We start from the raw sequence: 25,733 nt of genomic DNA on the forward strand, positions 1-25,733 counted from the left end.
GAGTGAGTTATTTAGAGTGTAATAGAAGTTATAATGCAGAGTCTTTTTTTATGAAATGTTCTATCACCTGGCATCCATCCATCCATCCATCCATCCATCCATCCATCCATCCATCCATCCATCTTCTACTGCCGTATCTGGAGTCAGGTCTCGGGGGCAGCAGCCTCAGCAGAGACCCCCAGACTTCCCTGGACCCAGTCACCTCCTCCAGCTCCTCCAGTGGGACCCCAAGGCTTCCCGGTCCAGCCCAGAGACCTGGTCCCTCCAGCAGGGTCTCCTCCTGGTGGGACATACCTGGAACACCTCCCCAGGGAGGCGTCCTAAACAAGACCCCGAGATGCTGGAACTCCTCCCCCTGAGGCAGGGCCTCCACACCGACCCAGAGAGGGCAAACCACCTCATATCCAGCATTGATTTATCTGTTGGTGATTAATTATAATGTATCATTTATTTTATTTAAATTATATTTGAACTGAATTGGATTTGTTTGTAAAAGTGAGATTTATTTTCATTGATTCATGTGGTTTATGTTGAGACCTAGTGGAGAAGTGGGTATGGCCTACAGAAGGTTTGAGTACACAAGTTATTCAGATATGGAGAATCCCCATGGCAGGACTTCAGGAGATATATAATCAAAGTTTTAAAGCAGCAGAAATGAAACGTCAGTTGAGGTCAAGGTCACACAGGTCAGAGGTTGTGATGGCTTTTATTGTCAGAATATTGAATCATTGAAATATAATGTTTGAGCTCGTAACAAAGTTAGGATGATATAACATAATCACATAAAATAAATGATCTGGTTTCCTTCTGATTCATTGACGTCCTTCTGAAATCTCCACACAAACATCTGGCAAGCATCAAAACCATGAATTATTTTGAGGGAAACTTCTTTTGTCTTACTTATAATTCAATTATGATTTGAGTTCCCATCACAGGTATTGTGAATCACTTATACTTTTCCACATGATTTCCTCATTTAAGATCATGAAGCAGAAATAAAGTCTCTTGAAAAGTATTTTTCACCTCCAAAATGAAGATGTTATAGAAGTCTGAAGTGAGAGCAGAGCAGTGTGTTGTTGATGTGTGGAACCTTCATGCTGAGATGTTCCAGCCGTGGATGATGAGAGCAGAAGCAGTGGTTGTGTTGCTGCTGCCTTCACTGAGCAGCTGCTCCAAGTCCTGCTTCTTCCACTGAGGATTCAGCTCCACCAGTGGCTTCTGGGACGTCTCTCCCAGTAACCACAGCAGCTTGTAGGGAGAAGCAGTCCGCCAGCCACCAGGCTGCACTGGGGTCAAAGGTCGTGACACACCCACACAGTGTTGGTGCGTGCAGCTTGCTGTTTGGCTCCACTGGTTGTAGTTCTGTCAGCCACCAGTAGATGGAGCTCTCCTCTTCACTCTCCTCATCCTCACCACCACCTGCAAAGATAAGAAGAGACAGCAGGAGTCAGGACTCACCGTCCTTGAACGCATCATCACAGAGACGTTGACTGTTGATGAAGATGATGGAGTGACTGGTGAGAAGAAGCAGACTCTCAGTCACATGTCTAGTGTGGAACATCAGAAGGTCATGTGACCATGGAGTGTTGGACTGATACTGAGGCCTGATGAAGATGAACTGATCAATAATTGAGTGGTGAACTGAGAGAAGAAGCAGTTTGGCAGCAGATGTTGGATGAATGAGGAGCAGCTGGACGTCACCATCCTCCTCTCACACTGTGACTGGGAACACTGGACCTCTGCTGTGGGATCAACTGGCTTTGGTGCTGGAACCATCATCCAATGGTTCCAAACCAGTACTAACCTCACACTCTCCAGTTGAGGGTCACTGCTGTAGACAAGATCCATCAGTGGCTCCTTCACTGATGACTCCTTCAGGGGGTTCATATTCAGGTCCAGCTCTCTGAGGTGGGAGGGGTTGGACTGCAGAGCTGAGAGCAGCCAATCACAGCTGAGCTCTGACAAACTGCAGTCAATCAACCTGAATAGAGGATAAATTAATGAGAGTTTATAATGATGGAGCGTTTTTCCAGGGTGTCATCACTCTGAAAATCAAAGTGAAACGTCGACTTCAGAATCTGACACTACAGAAAATGTCACCTTGAAATTAAATCCTCAGTCTTTAGTCTACAAGAAATAAAAGCATGCATTAGCACCTCCGTGTTGGCCTGAGAGAGGAACGGGCGGATTCTGGCTATTTTCTTTAGATGATAAAAACCTATCTTTGTAATATTTTTTATATGTGGAACAAAGGTGAGCTCAGAATCAAAAACAACGCCCAGATTCTTTACAAATTGCGAGGGTTTAAAATCCCCACGTTTTGGTAAAAGTTCCTCTCTCCGGCCTTCAGGACCAATAACTAAAACCTCAGTTTTGTCCTGGTTAAGCTGTAGGAAATTCTCTGCCATCCATGATTTGATATCTAAAATACAGTTTAAAAGGGCATCAATTGGCGCTGTGTCATCAGGAGACGCGGCAATGTACATTTGTGTATCATCAGCATAGCTGTGGAAGCTGATGCCGTGTTTCCTTACGACGTCCCCCAAGGGAAGCATGTACAGATTAAAAAGAAGCGGACCTAAAATTGACCCTTGGGGGACCCCACATCTAATTTCATGCATTCTGGAGGAGCACGTATCCATACTTACAAAGAAACATCGATCTGTGAGATAAGAACGAAACCAGTTAAAAACAGTACCTGACAGGCCCACCAGGTTTCTGAGTCTATTTAATAAAATATGGTGATCTACTGTATCAAAAGCAGCGCTTTGATCCAGTAGCACCAAGACTGTCAGCTTCTGAGAGTCTGCGTTACACCTGAAATCATTGACGATCTTTAAAAGGGCTGTCTCAGGACTGTGGTTCTTTCTAAAACCAGATTGATAATTCTCTAAAATATTGTTTGTATTTAAAAAGTAATTTACTTGGTTAAAAAACAGTTTTTCTAAAATCTTACTTAAAAACGGTAAGTTGGATACAGGTCGGTAGTTATTAAAAATGTTTGGATCCAAGTTGCTCCTCTTCAAAAGGGGCCTCACCACCGCCGTTCTAGAGGCAGCAGGGAAAACACCCGTCTGAAGAGAGCAATTGACAATATATAAAATCTGCTCCTCAAAGAACCCATAAAGTGACTTTAAGAGTGACGTGGGAATTGGGTCTAAAAGGCAGGCTGTGGGCTTTACTTGGGAGAAAACTCGACCAAGTGTCCTTGCATCATCTAGAGCAAAACTCTCCAGTGTTTCCTCAGATAAAAGTGGTTGTCCAGATGTATAGAAAAATTGATTTTGATTAATTAAAATACTGGACCTAATGACATCAATTTTAGTTACAAAGTGGTCTGCAAAATCCTCACAGAGGGCATCTGTTGGTGTCTGTACGTCTTGATTAAAATTTGTATTGGTTAAAAGATTGAAGGTAGAGAAAAGAAATCAAGGGTTTTTGCTATTGTTTGTGATGAGGTTGGAGAAATGGGTTATTCTTGCCTGTTTGACAGTTTTATTGTAAGATTTGAGTAGATGACGAAATGTTTCATAATGGACAGTGTTACGAGAGTTAACCACTAGATGGCAGCCAAGTTCCATGCAATATGCAGAGACATCTAGTGCGAGTTGATGACGTTGGCTTCCGGGTGTTTTACCTGACGAGCACTGTTCTAACCATAGATATATACAGAAGGCGAGATGTCTTATCCGCGCTGCTGGCCAATGGAATCGAACGTCCGCACTGGCGGCCATCTTGCCACAGTCACCTCGCTCCGCCCCTCTCACTCATAACTATGTATTCTTATTGTGCATGTTCTTTTAAATAGCCCTAAATTGCTCTATTTTCAACCGAATTTCGAGCGGTTTGGTTTGTTACAAAGGTTATAAGCATAGTTATGATACTGCATACTTATTAATGATTTATAACTTATTTATTTAACTTTATTATTTAATTATAGGCTTTCATGTGAAAATAGCAAAAACACGCACACACCCGTATTTAATAAAAACATATATACTAAACACTAAACTAAACAAACCAGCACTAAATCGTAACATTAATCAAACAGCTCCAACAATATCTTACAGATGAAATGTGATCCTACAAGCTTTTGTTTGTGGACAGCGACGATTGCTGCAACCATAAGCGGCACAGAAGTTCGGCATTTTTTCAGTCACCGATTTCCTGTAGAAACCATAATTCATGATGCTGTAGCAAAGCAATCCAATTGTAAATCATTTGCGAATTAAGTTAAATGATATAGAAAGAAAGCTATTCTGTCTCTCCATATGTCAAATTGCTTGTTTTATTTACACCTACCAATCCTAATCCCTTTTATCACAACAAGAAAAAAGACGGACTGTAATCTCAGGTTGTCACCATTCGACTCTGAATCAAACAGGTGGGGGATGAGATATCAGCAGCTCTAGTTCATTGATCACCGTGTCTCTGCTGCATGAACTGATGAGACTGCGTTCATGCAGCAGCAATGTTATAGGAAACGCACCTCAGCGAATAACTACAACCGACACCACAAATATTGTATGTGAACAAAATACTAGTTTGTCCTGAAATAGCTGTTGGCTAAACTTAACTTAAGAAATGAAAATCTTAGTGGTCTCAGTCGTATTAACTTGTGCAGATAGGCTGCCATAGCACCATTGTGTTTTTTTTCTAATAGAAAGCTGCACTCTCAACATGTTCAACCATCCAGAATTATTGCTACGTTATGAACATTTGTAAGAAAGCAAACCGTGTGCAAAGCCGTCAAGTTTTCAGCGAGATCAGAGTGTTAATGTTTGTTCAGATCACTCACGTTCCCTCACATTCACTACATCAGACCGTGACTGCCTGACTGTGGAAAGATGGCGGCCAGTGCGGACGTTGGATTCTGCGCCGTGAGACATCTAGCCTTCTGTATATATCTATGGTTATAACTAGCGGCCATACAATAAAAGTAGCGTATCTACAAAGATTGCGTGACTGTATAAAAGAAAGAACGAAACATGGTGTCAGAAGCGGAAACTTAACGCCGCGGCTGAAGACAGAACAACAAGGCGCTATAAAGGCTGGACGTTTTTTCAATGGAGCTAAACTGCTAAGCTAATACCTGACGAACCATGGCTTTTTCGATTCCTGTACCAGACGCAATGGACATGAAGGGCGACGTATATAACAACTGGACACTCTTTAGAGCACAATGGGAAAACTATGAGATAACAACGGAACTGGACAAAAAAGAAGCAAAAGTTAGAGTAGCCACCCTGCTTACAGTAATGGGCAAAGAATGTCACATAATACAAAGACATCTTCACATGTCAGCGGAGGACAGAGACAATCCACAGAAGAATCTGGATGCACTACAAAAACACTTTGAACCTTCCAGAAATGTAATCTACGAGTGCTACGTATTTAACACTGCACAGCAGAGTCAACATGAGTCAACAGAGCAATATGTTGCAAACCTGAGAAAGCTAGCAGACAAATGTGAATTTGGTCCCCTGCGAGATGAATTGATCCGTGACAGATTAGTGCTTGTGACTAAAAATGCAAGTACACAAGCACTCATGTTACGTGAATCAGAACTCACACTTGCCAAAGCAATAGACATGTTTAGAGTCAGCGAACTAGCACAAATTCAAAATAAGATAATAACTGGTGTGGAACAGGAGAATGTACACTTTGCACATGACAAACGCTCAGAGATGCGCCCCTCATTTGCACCTCAGCATAATTACAAAGAGCATATGGGACATGCAAACAAAGATAAACGCCCAAATAATAACCTCTGTCGTTACTGTGGAGCAGTGCATGACAGAATGAAATGCCCTGCATTTGGCGTCATCTGCAAAGCCTGTGGAAAGAAAAACCACTTGCCACTGCAAGAGTGTGCAAACAAGCCCAGCGCAAGACACGGGTGAACTTTCTTGGAGAAGACAGAGTAGAGGAGGAAGAAGAAATGGAAGAGGTGTGGTTCCTATCAAACATAAACGCTATGGAACAGGGAAACGAGAAATGGCTTGTCAACCTCAAAGTTACACCGTACATGACTGAACCAGTATCATATGACCCTAGCCATACAATCACATGTCAATTGGACACAGGAGCCACAACCAACGCCATAAGCTTCAGAGATCTACAGCTCATCACACAAGATGGTAATCCAGACATACCAGCCAGCAAAGCCACCATTAAACTGTATGATGGGTCACAAGTGAAACTAGCTGGGTTGTGTCACCTCAAAGCTGACCATGATGGACAAACACACGACCTGAAGTTTCAAGTTATACACACGTCACAAATGCCTCTGCTTTCTGCAAAAACATGCAAAAGACTCAACTTGCTATTTCATACACCACACAGATATGTCATCTACAGCGGTCTCACGCAGCACTCAACAGGGACAGATATGCATTTCACAACCACCACAGAGGACATCATCTCAAAATACAACAACGTGTTTGAAGGCCTTGGCTGTCTTCCTGGTGAACTACACCTCGAGGTGGACCCCGACATTAGGCCTGTGCATCAGGTGCCACGACGAATTCCCATTCCGCTCAAACACAAAGTCACTGAAGCCATACGATCCATGGAGAAGAATGGCATCATCAAAAGAGTCACAGAGCCAACACAATGGATCAGCAACATGGTTGTCATAGAAAAGCCAGGAAAGCTGCGCACCTGCATTGATCCCAGCGCACTCAATAAAGCTCTACGGCGGTCACACTACCAGATGCCAACAATAGAGGAGATACTCCCAGACATTGCAAAAGCAAAAGTATTCTCCGTGCTTGATGCCAAAGATGGCTACTGGCAAGTCAAACTTGAAGAAGAGAGCAGTTATCTGACCACCTTTTGGACCCCGCTTGGCAGATTCGGGTGGCTAAGGATGCCTAAAACCAGCTGCAGAAGAATATCAACGCAGGCAACATGAGGTGTTGCAAGGCCTGACCGGTGTAAGTGTGATTGCAGACGACATTCTTCTCTACGGCTGTGGAGACACTTCAGAAGAGGCACTAACTGACCATGACAGAAACCTGACTGCCTTGCTGCAGAGGGCCAGGGAGGTCAATCTAAAGCTCAATAAAAAGAAGCTGAAACTAAAACTATCCAGTGTCCAATACATGGGACATCTTCTCACCACAGAGGGCCTTCGCCCTGACCCAGAGAAGGTGGCAGCGTTTCAACACATGCAAACACCCACTGATGTTAAATCGCTACAGAGATTCCTGGGGTTTGTAAATTATCTTGCCAAATTTCTTCCTCATCTCTCAGATGTGTGCGAGCCTCTCCAACGCCTGACAGATAAGGACGTGGAGTGGACATGGCTATCACAACATGAATCTGCCGTTGACACTGTGAAGCAATTAATCACATGCCACCCAGTACTCAAGTACTACAACCTGCAGGAAGAAGTCACACTACAGTGTGACGCCAGCGAGACAGGCCTAGGTGCAGCTCTTCTTCAGAATGGGCAACCTGTTGCATTCGCCTACTGAACAGAGATATGCGCAAAGGTGGTGTACAAGCAAGGGAAGGATCTTCATGTGGCAGATTTTCTGTCGAGGACTTAACAGCCAAACACACAGCATGCCCACATGCAAACACCTGCCACCATCTATGCCATGGGCCTCACCACCGAAGACCTACAACGAGTCGACCACCTCGCAGACACAAATATTTCAACAGCTACACTGGAGTCCATTAGAACTGCCACAATCAAAGATCCACTATGTTGTGCACTGCAGACTTACATATTGAAAGGGTGGCCCACAGCTACACAAGCAGTAGCTCCAGAACTGCGACCTTTCTACTACTCTGACGACTGGGAACTAGATGAACTTTCAGACACAACTAGTGATGTTCTCTCTGACACGGGGCTTCGAACCACGCCCCACAACTCGGTAGGGTTTTTTTCTGAAGCACTGCTCCGGAGCTTGCTTCAAATCACGTGACTGATGACGTTTGAACCACTTCACTGCTTCATTCAGACTGAATCAGCTGGCTGGTTTGGTTCAGTGGGCGAGGCTTTGAAAGACTGGCAGGTCTCAGTTGAGTTTAAAATGGATGAAACGGCGCAATGCGTTGCCTATCTGGTCGATACCTTTTGGATTGATTTGATCAGCGTTCGTATTGCTTTCGGTTTGCTTTCTTATTGCTCTGCAACGGAACCAACCAGGAAGAGATCTCAAGTCTGGGAGCATTTTGAAATCGTGCCGCCGAACAAGGTCATTTGTTGCAAGCGTATTACTCAACTTATTCATACAATAACAAATAAAAGCCCTGAAAATGCTGAGTCAGCTGTGCGCCGGTTAAAATCTGAGTGTGCAGCATTGTTGCGGAATGTACCGCATGAAGAGGAGCCGCCATCTACTTCGAGAGCACAGCCAGAACCAGCTGCATCTTCCCAAGGTACAAAAATTATAGAATTTGGATCAATAGACTTTATTTGCATTTTTTCATGTACAGACTAAACTTTATCTAATGTTTCATTTTCAGCCATTGACCTGTGGAAGCTGTTGGACCGGGACGCTGAAGAAGCGAGGGCATCCAGCAATGCTACTGCTGATGCCATAGTGGAGGTGCAGTGTTATCACAGGACCCTCTGGTGTACTGGATGACACACAAAGCTGTATACCCAAACCTATACAAGCTAGCAAATGAGTACCTGCCTGGCAACACCAGCATCCTCTTTGCCCTGCGAGAGGGTGTTTTCGAAAGCTGGGGAAATAGTTTCCGAAAAGAGAAACACCCAAGCACCTTAAGCCCATACACCCCATCTGTACATAAAATATATAGAAAAAAGAAAAAGGAAAAAATGTATGTATATATAGACATATATATATATATATATATATATATATATATATATATATATATATATATATATATGTATATGTATATATATATATATATATATATGTATATGTATATATATGTATATATATATATATATATATATATATATATGTATATATATATATATATATATATATATATATATATATATATATATATATATATATATATATATATATATATATATATATGTATATATACATACATATATATACTAGTGAACTAGCCATTTCTGTTTAACCTGTAGCCAGCTATTGTTGTTGCTGGCCACGTAACTCTCATCCGGTCACTATTGTCCAATTTCAACTGCTTTCTTTCCATATGTTAAAGGAGATGTTACGAAAGTTAACCACTAGATGGCAGCCAAGTTCCATGCAATATGCAGAGACATCTGGTGCGAGTTGATGACGTTGGCTTCCGGGTGTTTTACCTGATGAGCACTGTTTATAACTTGCGGCCATACAATAAAAGTAGCGTATCTACAAAGATTGCCTGACTGTATAAAAGAAAGAACGAAACAAGGACAGGAGTTGGGGAAAGAACACCTCACCCCATCAACAACCACAGAATCAACGAGGCAAACGTCCCTGTCACTGTCCCGCCACAAGGGGCGAAACGTCAATGAATGGTAGTTCATGGTTGATGACCCTGCAGCTGACCCGTGGGCACCGAAAGAAGTGCGACAGGCAGCAATGCCAAGCAGGAAATGTCTCCTACCTGTACATTTACAGTAAGTCATAAAATAGCTATATTGCATTTATTTTTCAGTGTTTTAAGAGTCCTTTCATTAAAAAGCTAAATACCATGAAGACACATATTTTGTGGAAACACACCCACTCCCACATTCAGGTGGAGGTCCTCCACCCCCGGGAGATGTCCCGGTGTTGAAACTGTAGGAGGCGGCGACTCTCACTGGAAGTGTCGGGACTGTTCTTCGCTGTAGGGGAGCGCTCCTCGTGGAGCAACTCTACTTCCGGTGTAGGGAATGCGTTATGCAGCGTTTTCTTGCTTTGCATCGCTCCTCTGATGAAGTGACTATTTTTATGTCCTGCAGCGTGTTGTTTTTTTGTTTTGTTTTTTTGCGTTTGCACCATGATCCTTTTTTTGTACCGTTGTAAACTTGTATTTGTGTTTGTGACTTTGCGTCGTTTCCGTGCTCAAATACGCGATTGTCCCGTATTTGGCAACTAAAAAAGCTGTCCCGTAATGAACTGAGACGGGACGCACTTGACTTTGTCTCCACTCCGCCGCTCCGGCAACCCCAGTGTCCACGCTGAGAACTCTGTCCTCCGCAGTTCTTGGCATTTCGGCTCGCATTCCCAGAGGTGGGCAATGGGCATTCATTGCTGAATGTTTTAAAAAGCTTCTGGCGCGTGGTGGTGGGGTTTAAAGCGGGTGCACTGGGCTTGGACATTAGCGCAGGCGGAGGAAGAACCCTGGTTGCGGGTGCCCGTTCATCGGCAGGTGGTGCTGTGTGTGCGTGATGGTTGTGCGTTCACCGCTTGGCTGTTAAAGCCTGGAAACTTTCTTTGCATTTTGGACTCATACAGTGCAGCTGGAAGGAAAAAAAAAAAAAAATCATCATTCTGAAGGCGTAGCGGTGCGCCGCCTAATAAAAGCTCTAAAATTATTAATTAATACGTTTCTGTTGAATTTTATTTTATGTGCTACATAGATTTCCTTGTGCGCTGAGAATGTGCAAGTAGTGCGCGATTGCGCAAGCAAGCAGCTTAGAGGGAACATTGGTTATGATGCAATATAGTAAATACACTATGAGTCAGTAAAGTACCCGTTCTCTACTTGTTCTGTAAAACAGTGGTGTGTGTGTGTGTGTGTGTGTGCCAGATAAATATCAGCTGTTTCCCACATTGACTGATGTGCTTTTGAAACTTTGATCTTGTCTTCATGGTGTTGACTTTCTAAATGTCTGTGGTGAATACATGGAGATCTTGACAGAAGAGAAATCTACCAACAAGCAGAGACTTTATCTGGATTGTCTTGTTGCTTTATTGCTTCAATTCAACAGTTGATCATTGACTTGACATTGTTATGCAGTATAGACTGATGGTATATTTCATGACTTATTGATTGACTGTTGTCACATTGAGCCAACAAGCAGAATCAAAAGACAAAATTCTCTCACAATATTTACATGCATTCATCTGATTGTTGACAAACGGATCAACAGTCAGAAGGTTGATCAGATGGATGAGTTGTTGAAAGGTCAAAGGTCAGGGTGGAAAGGTCCAGAGTGGAAACAGACCTCAGCTGTGTTTCCACAGTAATAAAGTTGTCATGTGGACTAATGACACATTATTAATCTGCGGGATGAATGGGCTGCAGAGGAAGAGAAACAACGTGGCACAAACATCCAGCAGGTGGACAACGGTCACCAGGAGCACCAACAGGAAGTGGCGTCCAGGCCCCGCCCACCCTGTGATTGACAGCCGGAGACACTGGGTAACAAACGTGAAGACAGAAGAAGAATCAAAGGTGAGAATTCAGCTCAGAGTCTCTCTGACGACTTCAGTCACACTTTCATCAACTCAGCTGAAGAACCTGAAGGAACATAAAGTCCAACATGTAGCGGCTGAGTGAAGGAGGTCTGGACTCTGTGGAGGAGCTCCATGGTTCCAGAGACGCTGTAGAAGGACAGAAGACCTGCTCTGTGGTCCAGGTACACTCGCACTCTGGAGGACCGAGGACCTGAGACACGAGTACTCATGTTGTTGTGACGAAACCAATATTCACCTGGGTAACAATATAAACTCCAGGATTTGTCATTTGCTGTGTCTCAATTCAGGTTCTGCACCCTTGAGGCCGAGTGTCCTCCGTCTGAAGGAAGCGTTCTTAGAGTTCCCAGCCTAGAAGGACGGACCAAACCCCGCCTCCCCGGTAACCACTCGGGACGGTCTAGCCTTCGGCGTATTTCCTCGTTCCGTCACCGCCGTTCCCTCTGGCTGGCCAACCCCGGAAGTGACGTTTCTATAGTATCACGCTAACCATTGGTTCGCCATCTAACGATGCCGTTGAATGTTCAAATAAATAAAATCCTACGTTAAAAACTGGATACTTTATGTGAAACGTCAATATTTAGATTTATATGTCGTGTCTTAACCAGTACATGCCGCTAATTTCAGCTGACTTCCCAGGATCCCACGATGCTTTGCAGCAGCACGCAAAGCATCATGGGATACCCAAGTACGCAAAGGATAGTAGCGGTGTATCCTTGGAATCGGCTAAAACGAGTGCGTATTTACGAGTGCGCATTTTGAGCGTCCTAAACACCCTCGGGAATTGGGACAAGCCTTCGCGCAATGCGATGACGCAACTTCCTTTCAAAATGCACACTTCAAGGATGCAGAACCTGAATTGAGACACAGCAATTGAATCCAAATCTACTTTCCTCTGACCTTCCTGCTCTGCCGATGTTCCTGTAGGCCACTGCTACACCAACCCCCTAAAATAAACCACAGAAGTCCCTCCCCCTTCTCGACTCAACCTCCCAGTAACATCGTCCAGTCAGACCTTCTCTACTCAGGACCTGCTTCTTGTCAGTGAATCTGTCTGGATGATCACAATAAGACTGAACTTCCTCCATGAATGTCACTTTTCTGTTCTCCTCAGATAATAACAGACGTTTGTGCACTGTGCAGAACTTGCTGTATTTCATCTCTCAGCTTGGTCCAGCTGCTGCCACGTCCTCAAAGTATCTCAGAGGACGGATCTCCAGGCTGGAGGAGTCTGGAGACGGACTGAGTGCTGGCAGTGAGGAGAACCTGTGGAGAAACTGGCTGTGGTCCAGTGTGTGTGAGATTCTCCAGCTCAGCGTCTCTCCTCTTCAGCTCCATCATCTCCTGCTCCAGCTTCTTCTCAAGCTCTTTGACTCCACTCACTGCTGCCCCCTGTGTGGATCTGACCTGCTGCTGCACCTCAGAGCGTCTTTTCTCCAGCAGACGGATCATCTGGGTGAGGATCTTCTCGCTGTCCTTCACTGCTTTATCAGCAGAGCCGTTGATGGACTCCACCCCCTTCAGGTCTTCCTCTGTGTGCTGGATCTTCTGCTGGATCTTCTGCCTGGTCTCCTCCAGCTCTCTCTGCCTCCCAGGCCTCTGTACTGCTGCTGACATTGTCTGATGACCTTTATGTTCATCCATACAGCATAAAGCACAGATGATCTTCTGATCAGTGCGGCAGAACATCTTCATCACCTCATCATGACGAGGGCAGATGTTCTCCTGGAGCTGCTGGCTGGGTTCCACCAGCTTGTGTCTCTGTAGGGGAGCAGCATCACGATGAGGCTGGAGGTGAGAGTCACAGTAGGAGGCCCGACAGACCAGACAGGACTTGAGGGCCTTCAGTTTCCTCCCAGTGCAGACATCACAGGCCACATCTCCAGCTCCAGCATAGCAGTGATCAGCAGGAGCATCTTGGAGTCCAGTCCCCCCCCCCGCAACGAAACTTGGCACGTTAACTTTGCCGACACGTTAGCGTAGCGCGACAGCGATAGCGTGCTTCCCCCCCCCCCCCCCCCCCCGTCAACATTACCGCAATTTCCAACCAGCACTGCAGAGAGAAAGGCAATATCCAGGTGGAGTGAAAATACATCCCAGTGCCCACCATCACAGGCATATAGACGTAGATAAGATAAATTTACATAAAATACCAGAATGTTTGTCAATTTTTCATTAAAACATATTTTATTTATTTAGTTAGATAAAAATGTTTCCTCCCAGCACAATATGTATTTGTTAATTTAACTCACATTCCTGCCATCATCTTAACACAATTCAGTGTCACTTTTAAGTTGGAAAAGCATAATAATTAAATTACTTAAATGGCACATTTCAAGTAAAACAGTTGCTATTTCGTCTATTTGTGGTGGTATGTGAGTTATACTTCCCATAAAAAGACTTCCTTTTACATCAAGAATCTTTAAATTTTTCATAGATGACTCCCAAAGAGACAGACATATTCTGTCAAGTTCTAACCTGAAGACCACTCTGTCTGGTCCAAAAAGAATTATATTGAATTGAGAGCAGCTGTTCTTATTTTCTCTTTTTTGAGAGAGATTTGCTCAGATTTTCAGTTGACCTGTTGATTTGATTTCTCAGATTAAAATTAAAACAAAGTCTGATATTTGGCAGCTCGTTTAATTCTTATACATAGGTATAAAATACATTTTTTATAATAACATTCACAAGTTTTCGTTGTAAAAGTCATCATTTTCATATACACAAGTTGGACATCAAAAAGTATCGGTATCTGTATTGGCATCGGGATACTTGCCTTGGTATCACCTGGTATCGTATCGAAAAGAAAAATAGTGGTATCGCACATCCCTACTTCCACACACACACACACTATACTGTAAATGGCTGCAGTTTCCTTTACAAAAGTGCTACAGACGTCATTCAAACATCCATGTGTTTGTCTCATCAAGACCTATATTTTACATAAAATATTTCTTTGAATTATAAAACAGTAGCACATTTCTAATTAAGGGCCTACAAAATACAAACTAAGCTTAGTAAATTCATCCTAAGTTAAGGCTAAAATAACATTAAGAGTCAAATATGTGAGAGACAACTTCCACTGAACGATAACAGGGGACTGACTACAACAACAACATGCCCTCCTTCACTCCCTCCCTGTTAGAATGTGAATAAACGGGTGTGGAGTCAATCAGTCATTCCCATGGCAGGATAGGCCAACTTGGCAGGACATGGTCAACTTTCATAAAACAAACAAAACCGCTGATTCATGACGAACAAATATTAGCCAGCCAGCTAATATTTATCCGACGCTAGCTAGCTGGCTAGCAGGACAAATAAACAAACTTGGGGGGGGGGGGCAACAGCGTTTCACCTCCACCTCTCCAGCCCACATCACAAACTAATAACTTACCTTTCCCCTTTGCAAGTTTTTCTTGATCAGTTTTCTTTTCCTTCCGTTTTTCCGCACCGCTGGGATAACTCCTTTTTGATGCCATTATGGTGTCTGTTTGTTTTTAATCCTCTCGCTAATGGGACCGAATGGCAGCTATCAATCATTCACATCATACCTGTCGGCGTCGCCGGCCTGCTACGTCACAACCTGCGTGACAGTGCGGCAAGCCCCCAGAGTCCAAGATGGCGTCCCATTCCTTTCAATGAAGTTGCTCACCCAGCGCATGGCTCCCAAAAACCTTTTGACTTCCGCATTGATGGGATAATAGAGCATGCGCAGTTGTGTCAGTGTGGAGATCGTCACTGACAGACGTGCGCGCTCACGAACCGTACAAAATTCAACATGGAAATGAATGTATTTTTTACGGAACAACTGACGATTGTTGTTTCAAAATTTTATCAATAATAATGATTATTATTATTATTATTATTATTATTATTATTATTAATAAAATAGTATTATTATAATAATATACTATTATTTGTGTATTAAACAAGTGAGCAATGTGCCACTGAATAATAAATGATAATTCTTTGAAGCAACTCTCTATGGACCATAACAGCACTGCCACACATATTTTTTAATGAATAACCTCTTTGGAAAGCAGACAAAGTAATAAAATGATTGGTCTATTTATTTCATCAGAACTAAAAAAATAAAAAATAAAAACTCAATGATCTTGAAAGTTCCTCCCTTTCTCTTGCACCTGTCGATGTGTGTAGCTAACACAAATTTGCAAATATTTTGTCGTCCTCATGGAATTAAACAGCACACCATGTTAATTTATCAGCGAGTGCTCTCTCTTTTCATGCAATTCATCACTCTTAACATGTAATGCTGAATCATGAAAGCTATGGAGCAAAAAATAATAATTACATAAACGACGAGTGAAATAAAATGTGTCATTCATTCAATAAAGATTTCATTCATTCATTCATTCATCTTCTATACCCGCTTATTCCTATTCAGGGTCACGGGGGTCTGCTGGAGCCTATCCCAGCTGTCTTAGGGCGAAGGCAGGGTGACACCCTGGACAAGTCGCCAGTTCATCGCAGGGCCACATAGAGACAAACAACCATTCACACTCACATGCACACCTACGGACAATTTAGAATGTTCAATTGACCTCACGTGCATGTTTTTGGAGTGTGGGAGGAAGCCGGAGAGAACCCACGCAGACACAGGGAGAACATGCAAACTCCACACAGAAAGGTCCCAGGTCCAGGCCCCGGAATCAAACCCCTCAAACACCTTACTCCGATTATGATTGGAGTTTGAGAATTCCGATTGGAATCGGAGAACTCCGATTGAGACACCCAGATAATGCGATTGGAATTCGAATTTCTCTGCCATGTATACGCCTTAATCGGACTATTAACTGGACAATGCGAGTGCGCATGCGCCACGCCTCGCTCTCGCGACTCATGACCGCACAACTACGTCGTCTAACAAAACAGACGGCGCGAAACAACCTGGCAAATGCGAATAAGAATGTTGACATTTGGAGAGAGGATGAGACCGGGGCGATGCTTTCTCTTCTAAAAGAGATAGACATATTAAAATAACGCGCAACGGAGACCTTTTTAAAAAGGGTAGCGCAGCAAATGCAGGGCTCCGGCTTTGCGCACCCCTGAACAAATAAGTATTCCTTCGTATTTATATTTCTACCTTTTCGTTCACATTTTTTGTAAGTTAGAAGAATTTTAACTTTGTAAATAAAAGCACAGCAAAGAGATGTTTTCCTAATTTATTTTTATTTGGGTAATTTCGCTGTTATTCTGCTGGAAACGGCGTGCAGCGGCACCAGCTTCCTCCACGGTCGGCACTTTAATGAGCGTGTGTATAACTGAAGACACCGTTCCTTTGCAAAACCTGTACACAAACTCTCCCACCAGTCTGCTCCGAACCCGAATCCAACAAGAACGAGAGTTTGGGGTCCGTAGCGACGGCACAAAGCGTAGCATCGAAGTGTTGTTGTAGCCCTCCAACAGCAAACAACGTTCTTGTCTGCCTTTTAAAATAACCAGGAGCACAAGAAATAGGGTACACCTTATCTGCAAAGCAAGTAACACGTACATTATGAACTATCGTTCCATATCATAATAGATTTAATATGTCAACCGAAAGCAGCTGACCGGCTGAAAAGTCTCACTCCACCCCCTAGTGTTGGGAGGAGGACCCGTCAATAATTTGAATTTCTCAGCTGCATGTATACGGGGACCAAGGTGAGAACTCCGATTGGACGAGAAAACCCAATGATTGCTTAGTCCGATTAAGCTCTGCATGTAAACGCACTGATTGATTAACATGGGCGCTGAATGGAAGCGCTCGGCGAGTAACGGCAACAATACCAACACACAACGCCCGTCTCAAAAACTCGAGCCACAGCTTTCTTGTCAAACTGACGCTTCATTTTAGACTGGCTGGCGACAAGAGTTTGGTGAGCAGTTTCACAAGCACGATGCAAGCGTTCACGGAAAAAAAATTACGTAATCTAACACATTATTCTCTACTCGTTTAACATCGGAAAGCCACTTACCCCTTAACAGACGCAAGGGTCCTCTCACCGAACACTAAATCAGCTGGGCTGAACCCGAGGGACTCCCACACATACAATCGACGACTGAAGATACACTTTATGCTGCGGAACCATCACTGTGCTCATTTTATTATGTTTTTGTTTTTTTTTAAATGCTCATACAAAACCAAAAAAAAGTGTCACATCCACTTGTAGTGCATTATTTTTGCCAGCAAGCTTCTCTTGTTATGACTGACCACATTGACCCATATTTTCCATATACTCACCTGAATCAGGTACCCTGCAAGGGCAACGACCTTCCCCGAGGTGATCGGTGGAGTGACGCGCAACCAGCATGTGACCTCTACGACGAGCTTCCTCCCACGGAAGTGCCATAGGAGGACACGGATTAAATAGTATGGCTTGTCCACCAGAAGGCTGTATTATGGTGTACATAATATAAAACTTCTGCCCAGTTCTGCTTGTATTGCAATGGTTGGTGTTCCTGAAGTTTCATTTTTCGTCCCTTTTTATTTTTTACATCCATGTTTGTGATGAAATAGTATTGTGAATCGCTAGCTCGCATTGCATGCTGGGAAACAGCGTCACTCAAGGAAGTTTTGGCTTCGCTGACACGGTCCTGAAGGGAAGTGGGTTTTAGTGCACTGGAACGGGATGAATGTGTTTAATCAAGCAGTACAAACCTGATTAATTGTCTTAATACTTCACTTCGAATGGCCATATTGTTTAGGATTAGAATTAGATGACAACTTGTTCACAATATTTGCAACTATTCAATTTGACCAGCAGGTGTCAGTAGAAGACGAAATTTCATGTTGACTATTTCCTAATGGAAGTGCTCTCTTTACGTTGGATTTTTCTCATATTATTTGAAGTGTAGGCCTGTAGTTGATGAGGAATCACGGTGTGCTAACGCTACTCAAACAGCTTCGATGAAAAAAGGGAGTGTGATTTGGGTTTGTGGTACATTATGACAATCTTGGACTTGCAAGACTGAGGCGACGGTTCAATTCCCATCAACGTGTATTATATATGTTATTTAGCTCATCTATTCTACATTTTAAATAGATCACATTTGACATCTGACCCACTGAACACTTACTATTGAACATGTAGCGCCTCTCTGGTGTATTTTAACATTTGGAGAGGTGGCTAACCTGAGCTCTTTCTAAAATATAACATAACAAACAAGATTTCTGTAAGGAACTTAAATGTATGGAAATCAATGGTTTCCACTAGTGTGTGACCCTTTAAATTTTTACCTAGCAAACACACACATTTTAATAATGAATTGAAACACCTTGTATCTTATGTGTCTGCTCAACCAGTTTTTAACATTTCTCATTGACCTTAATGACTGTAAAACAATGAAATCAAACACCAACACTGTTTCAATGGAAAATAAACTAAGAAAATGTTTACTCAACAAATAAAAGTACAATAATTTACATTTGTAAACAGACTTTGTTCACATATTTCACATACACACGACACACTGTTACTGTGGGGCCCCCAATAAAATAAAATAGCCGGCAATACTTGAGTTACCGTAGCAGGCCTGGTTGCAGCTCGGGTACGTGGTAGCCTAAAACGACTGGCTGCTTCACCTTACAGGCCAAAACAAAAAGGTAGCTGTACCTCAGGTGAGAAGAATAGCCGCTGAAGCAGGGGAAGGGAGGCTCCAAAGGAAGGCAAGAAACTCCCGCCGGGTGGCTGACGATCCTCTTCGGCTCAGCTCCACCGTGGACGACGACCCACCACGACGATCCACCTCAGCTCGCTCCACCGCAGACGATGACCAACCTCGGCTCCACCTCGGTTCGACTCCACCGGGAACGACGATCCAACTCGGTTCGGATCCACCGCGGACGACCATCCAACTCGGTTCGGCTCCACCGCGGACGACCATCCAACTCGGCTCAGCTCCACTGCGCACCTGCTCTCTCCGACTCGACCCACGAGGTTGCTAGCCGCTAGCTCGTTAGCCAAGTTCCGGGTTAGCAGCCACTTGGTCAGCAGCTACGTGCACTCTCTTCGTCTTCCGTTTTTCGTATTGAGTTCTCCACTCAACACTCGTTAGAAGTTCGTCACTAATACTTCAGAAGAGTTCTGGTCGAACACTAGAACGACTGTAATGACGGACTTCTATCACACTTAATTTACTTTTTCGTTTTACCGTGCGCCTTTCCCTTTTCTTCCTCCGACTCGCTCTCTCCCGTTCCGCTCACCTCAACCACGCCTTCACACCAGCTTCTCCAAAATAAAATACATTTTGTTAAACGGGTCCGTTTCTTTGGGAGACACATTCACAACACCGAACTCACAATCTACCGCTGAATTACTCCGTCATACTTTTACTCTGAAGTGACCTTTTAATCATGAACTTATTTATTATGAACTGCTTCCTTTTAGCCCTAACTGCTATTTATTTATTTATTTTAACTGTCTATTTAACATGCCTGATTTTACCCAGGGCAACAAACATATTTTAAACTATGGGCTATTTAGTCTTGTTTTAGGATATAATATAATTCATTGCACAAATTGTCATGCTAAGTATAGAGCTATAGTCTACTACAATCAGTCGTGCCAAAAAAGAGACATTGTCTTTATTTTTCATTTTTATTTTATTGTGTCAGCATTGAACCGTACAAGCATGTAGTGTTGTCCAACAAGAATGCATGGCGAATCAAATCCCAAACAACCTATGAAACAATGAACACGTTTCTATTGCACTTCATTTTATTGAGCACTAGATGACCTCCTCGAGCACTGTGTCATTGAAGCCTCGAGTAATGAACCATTTTTTGAAACAAGTGTCGAAGCTTCAACAAAGCCTCCATCGGCCATCACTACCTACGGCTGTGTGCTCTAACACCATTTCAGAAGTGACTAACTGCAGACTTGGGAGCGGAGGAGGGATGACAGTCAGGCTGGCTCGACTGCTCCTCCTTCTCAGACGTGGCGCGTCCAATCAGCAGCCGACATCCAGGACCGCACCTGCAAGGCGTCATCCACTCTCTCTCACACACACACACACAAAATAAATTGTGTTCAATCATGTTAAACTTGGTTGGGGCACAGCCATGGCTCTTTATATTTTATATTTTATTTTATTTTGTATTTTATTTTGAAGTTAGCGCTTTGCATTCTGGGCGATCTTCAGTACAGAGGAAGCCCATGAAGCAGGTGAGACGGTCTCCTCCCTGCTGAGACAGAAATTAACGCAATAAGTTGAGCTATGCTTCATGTAACTGTGTTTCAGTGTTTAAATGTGTGCTGGTGTCTTTCATTTAATTTTTTTTTATTTTTTTTTTTTAGCAAAGTTCGTTTTTTTTTTATTGCTATTAAAAACGATTAGCATGCTAGCATGTCCATTAGCAGCACACAGCTCTCATACGGAGCACGTTGTCTCTGCAGGAGGTGACCAAGTTTCACGGAGCAAGTTATGGTTGTGTCCCATTCTGTTTCAGGTATGTGTGTGTAACTGGAAGAATGTTACAGTGTATAAAAATGGAGCTTTAGGGAGCAAATTATTGAAATTGCGAATGTCATTTTTTTGTATTTTGTAGAAAAATGTATTTTATTTTTAATATTATTTGTATTGTAGAAACAACAACTATACGATCACTACTTCAGTACAGAGGAAGCCCAGGAAGCAGGAGGTGACCAAGTTTCACGGAGCAAGTTATGGTTGTGTCCCATTCTGTTTCAGAGAATAAACTGCTGCTCCACACCTGACTTCTGCAAGTCTTCATTATACAGCAAGCAGGACAGAATAGGAGAGGTCACATTGGTGCCGTGACTCGAGACTCTTTTGTTGTGCTACCGATGCTGCAGAGCGACCCGGGGACTGTTCTGCTGCTGCTGTTCATCTGCGGTCACTGAAGTCGGTCAGATGTGTTGCTTTTGTGCAGTGTTAGACATCAGATAGAGGGTTTATGTACTTTTATTTGATTTTTTTTTTTTTTTTTTCAGTTTCCAGTCTAGGCCTTTTGTGGTTTCATCCTTTTGTTTTGTGGTATTGTGTTTTGTTAACTTTTTGGAAAGATGAGTAATCCTCAGGGTAATGTTTTTGTAACTCCTTTTGGTGCTGGCAGAGGGAGGGGTTTTATGCATCCTTCAACTTTACTGTTTGAGAGTCCTGTTCAGGGGGGTGGTGTAGTGTTGGGTAATCAGTGTACACCTGGGCGCCCCTTGTTCAGTACTGGTGTTATCCCTCCCCCCAACTCAGATGCAAACCCTCATGCCCTTGCTAGCCAGGGCACGCATTCCCCTGTCCTGGACAGGCACAGCATGTGTTCCCCTGCACCTACCCCTGATGTTATTGCTGCTAGTATTGTAGGTCAGATGGGTGATGCATTGATTCAACAGGTCAGCCAGCGGGTGGCACAGGACATTATCTCTCACCTCAGTGCATCTGTCACTACCCCTTTACTCAGTGCTGCCCCTTCACCTGCCCATGCTGATATGCTAGCCAGTTCCCCTTTACATAGTGCTACCCCTCGACCTAGCCATGCAAATGTGTCTGCCACAAATGCTTTTGACGTGTCCCATTTGCAATATGTCCCTCATCGAAAGCTGAAGGAGCCCCCCTGCTTCAGAGGAGACAACTCAGACTCTGTTTCCGTCCAGGAGTGGGAGGAGCTCATGAGGAGTTTCATTAAGAGGGGGAATCTGCAACCTGAGGAACAAGCGGAGGAGATCCTTGTTCATCTTGGTGGCAAAGCAAAGGATGTTGTCAGGTTTGGGACCAGGAACAGTGGTATTAACATCACCTGTAACCCCGATGCCATTTATGGTCTCTTGCGGAAGCACTTTGATTCTGTTCCGTGTTCACCACTCCCATTAGCAGACTTTTACACCACTCTTCCTGGGAAGGGTGAGGATGCCTTTGACTACTGGCTTAGACTGAACCCCGCTGTTGACTTGGCCATTGAACGTCTGAAGGAGCAAGGAAAGTCACTGGACAGCCCCAGCACTGAGGTGACTCGAATGTTCATAAAGAACTGCCCTTCTACTGAGCTCGCCATGACCTTCAGGTCGAAGACGATAGACAAGTGGACTGCTCGTGAAGTCCAAGACATTCTGAACGAATATCATTCTGAAATGATGTCAGTGAACAGAACTTCCAGAGAAAGGGTGTCAGTGAATGCTCTTGCTGCTGTCTCGCCACCTGCACCACCTGCTGAAGAACAGAGCCCACTGCAGCCACAGGCCACTGACCCTGATGCCCTGAACCGCCTTATTAACATGCTGGAGAAGGTGCTCCTGCAAAGATCTTCCCCAGCTTCAAACAGTCCTGTTCATGGTCCGACTCGACGGCCTGGCCCAAGGCACCCCAGGATCGGTGGGTTGCACTTGGAGGAAATGTCTTCTTCTCCACCATGGACTTGACGTCTGGCTTCTACAATGTGCCACTCCATGAAGAGCACAAAAAATACACAGCTTTCTCTTCACCTTTTGGCCTCCACTAGTACAACAGAATGCCACAAGGTCTGTCCAACAGTCCTGCAACATTCATGCGAATGATGATGTCAATCTTCGGGGATGAAAACTTCACTAGTCTGCTCTGCTATCTTGATGACCTGATGGTCTTTGCCCCAACTGAACAGCAGGTGCTTGAGCGTCTAGAGATGGTGTTCTCCCGTCTGAAAAGTCACAAACTCAAACTGGCCCCCAAGAAGTGTCATCTCTTGCGGAGGTCAGTAAGGTTCCTGGGACATGTCATTTGTGGGGACGGGGTGATGAAGGACCCTGACAAGATGAAAGCCATCATGGATGTGGGAGAGGCGGACCTGATGGAGAGTGATGATGTGACCCCTTCCTGGAGGAAGATTAATTCTTTCCTGGGCCTAATCTTCTACTATCAGCACTTCATAGCTGACTGCTCTGCTAAAGCAAAACCCTTGTTCAGACTCCTCTCTGGAAGGCAGGTGCAGCATAAGGCCATGAGAGGCAGGAAGGTGAAAAAGCGATCATCTGCTCCACCAGTGCTTATGGCGAGCGACTGGACTGCTGCATGCAAAGAATCGTTCCAGACCCTGAAGAATGAATTAGCTTGCAATGTCACCTTATCCCACCCCAACTTCAGTGAGCCCTTCGTTCTCGCTGTTGATGCGTCGTTTGATGGCATTGGCGCAGTCCTGTCTCAAGTGCCACCAGGTGAGACTGTTGCTCGACCTGTCGCTTTCGCCAGCAAGACACTGTCCCGATCACAAATTAACTATCCAGCGCACAGGTTGGAATTCCTGGTGTTAAAATGGGCCATTTGTGACAAGTTTGGTCATTGTCATTGCCCATTGTCCTACATCTTAACAAAGCCATGTTTGGACGCATGTGAACAAAGATGGGTTGCTAAGCTTGCCGCATTCGATTTCGATCTGCAGTATGTCCCTGGCGTTAAGAACGTTGTCGCTGATGCGCGAAACCGCGAGCCATTCGTTCAGTCATGTATCAGTCAACGTCTGATGAAAGAGCCCTACGTTGCACTGCTGGACGAAGTTAATGGCGTCATCAGGGGTACAGTGCAAGATGCCTTCCGGCTGACAACTGCCAAGTTCTTCAAGAAAGGGAACCAAGACCATCCGATTCTGATGCTGAAGCCGTTATTTTATTTTGAAAGGTGACCCGCAGCTATTTTAGGTCGAGAAAAAAAAATGGCCGAAATGTTTGTTTGATGGAAAGCGGGTCAAGCCGGAGTGGTTGGTGAGCCAAAAATTCTTTTGACCTCACGTTGTCTGTGTTGCCTCGAACCAAAAACTCAAGAAGGAAAATAAACGAGTTAAATGGAACCCACGTCTCATCAATTTATGAATGATGTAGTGGTGCTGGTATGACGGACGGACATTGAAGACACCTGAGCGTCAAAGGTAAAGAGCGGCTACATGAATGAAAACTGTGGAACTACACAGTCAATCAACACAATCAACACATTGAACACACAAACACATCACATCCTTCCTTCATTTGGCAGCAGACAATAAAACAGCAGTTGGATCAAAGATGCAGTGGAGTCCAAAGAGACGCCAGTGAAGGATCTCTGATCCAGTGGAGCTCCAAGCTGCAGTGACTTTACACACAACTGAGCATCATGTTGAGTTGAAGCAGCAGATCAGAGCAACACTGTCAGTCACAACAGGACGTGTTGACACTCAGTGGCTGGAACACACTGGAGTGTGAAGCTGCACTGAGGACACTGTAGTGGAGACACTGAGGACCTGGGGCTTCATTTACAAAAACGTACATGGATTTCATCCTGAAACAAAAAAATCTGGATGTTCAAAATGTTGCGAACGCACAAACGCACACCCATTTCCTTTGAGAGTCCCAATCCTCGTGGAATTGATCGCACATGAGCACGAGCCCTGCTCCTCCCTCGGAACACCTCCACATACAAAGCGTTGTCCCCCCTTGTTGGAAATCCAACATGCTGGTGGACTTTTGGAAGGACAGTCTTGAGGTCAGCATGACTAAAATCTCCAGTGAGGATGGTAAAGCTTTTGGGTTTGCTGTCTGTTGATCACTGATGGCCTGGTACAGTTCATTGAGTGCAGCGTTCCTCTCACTGCTGTTGTTGGTGGGAGGGATTTAAACTGCAACTAGCAAAATGGCAGTAAACTGCCAGGGCAGATAGATTGGACGGCACTTTATGATCATCAACTGTGCCAGTGGTGAACAGTGTTTGCATACCACTGCAGTGTCCCGGCACCACGCACCACAGATGTAAACACATGCTGCACCACCGCGGGACTTCCCTCCATTTACATGATGATGGTGATGATGATGATGATGATGATCAGACATTAATGAGTCTTGATTCACTTTCACTGTCTTTAGAATCTCACATGTCGACCACAACTTCTCTCTCTGCTCTCCTTCATCCAGTGAACTCTCAGAGCTTCAGTGTGCAGTGGTGTCTTCAGCTCTGCAGTCCAGCCCCTCCCACCTCACACTGCTGGACCTGTATGAGAACTTCCTGAGGGATCCTGGAGTGAAGCTGCTCTGTGCTGGACTGCAGAGTCCAAACTGCAGACTGGAAGTTCTCAGGTCAGTTCCTGCTTTCTACTGGTGGACAGTGCGTGTCAGCAGATGACAACTGGTGTGTAACGCTGCTCAGTGTGAAGACTTTGAAGCAGATATTAAAGACTCATCTAGACAAAGTGGATGTTGATATTTTCATGTCAACAATCTGCAGCCAGAAAAGACTTTGGATGGTGGAAGAAAGTGTGGAAAATGTCTCCAGTCACTTTGGAGCTCAATGGAAGTTGTTGATTGGTGATGAAGGTCACATGACTGAGCAGAAGATTGTGTGAAGAAATATTAGAGGCAGATTAATAGTGCAGCAGTATTTCTTCATCTTGTCCTTTGAATGTGTTTGACTTGTAACGAGTCTCTGATGACT

The 25,733-nt window shown here is 44.2% G+C and overlaps 1 long non-coding RNA gene across 1 annotated transcript in view; it reads right to left on the minus strand.

Moving 5' to 3' along the window:
* Window positions 1-1,895: 1,895 nt before the first annotated feature.
* LOC142891211 (uncharacterized) overlaps window positions 1,896-25,733 on the minus strand; it is a 39,892-nt gene continuing 16,054 nt past the window's right edge. The window contains exon 3 of the long non-coding RNA XR_012927203.1: window positions 1,896-1,981. This is a non-coding gene — a long non-coding RNA (uncharacterized LOC142891211). The remainder of the gene's footprint in view (window positions 1,982-25,733) is intronic.

This window comes from Nelusetta ayraudi, unplaced genomic scaffold (genome assembly GCF_046127955.1).
Source record: "Nelusetta ayraudi isolate G7.1 ecotype Tasmania unplaced genomic scaffold, CSIRO-AGI_Nayr_v1 ptg000028l, whole genome shotgun sequence".
Taxonomy (NCBI): domain Eukaryota; kingdom Metazoa; phylum Chordata; class Actinopteri; order Tetraodontiformes; family Monacanthidae; genus Nelusetta; species Nelusetta ayraudi.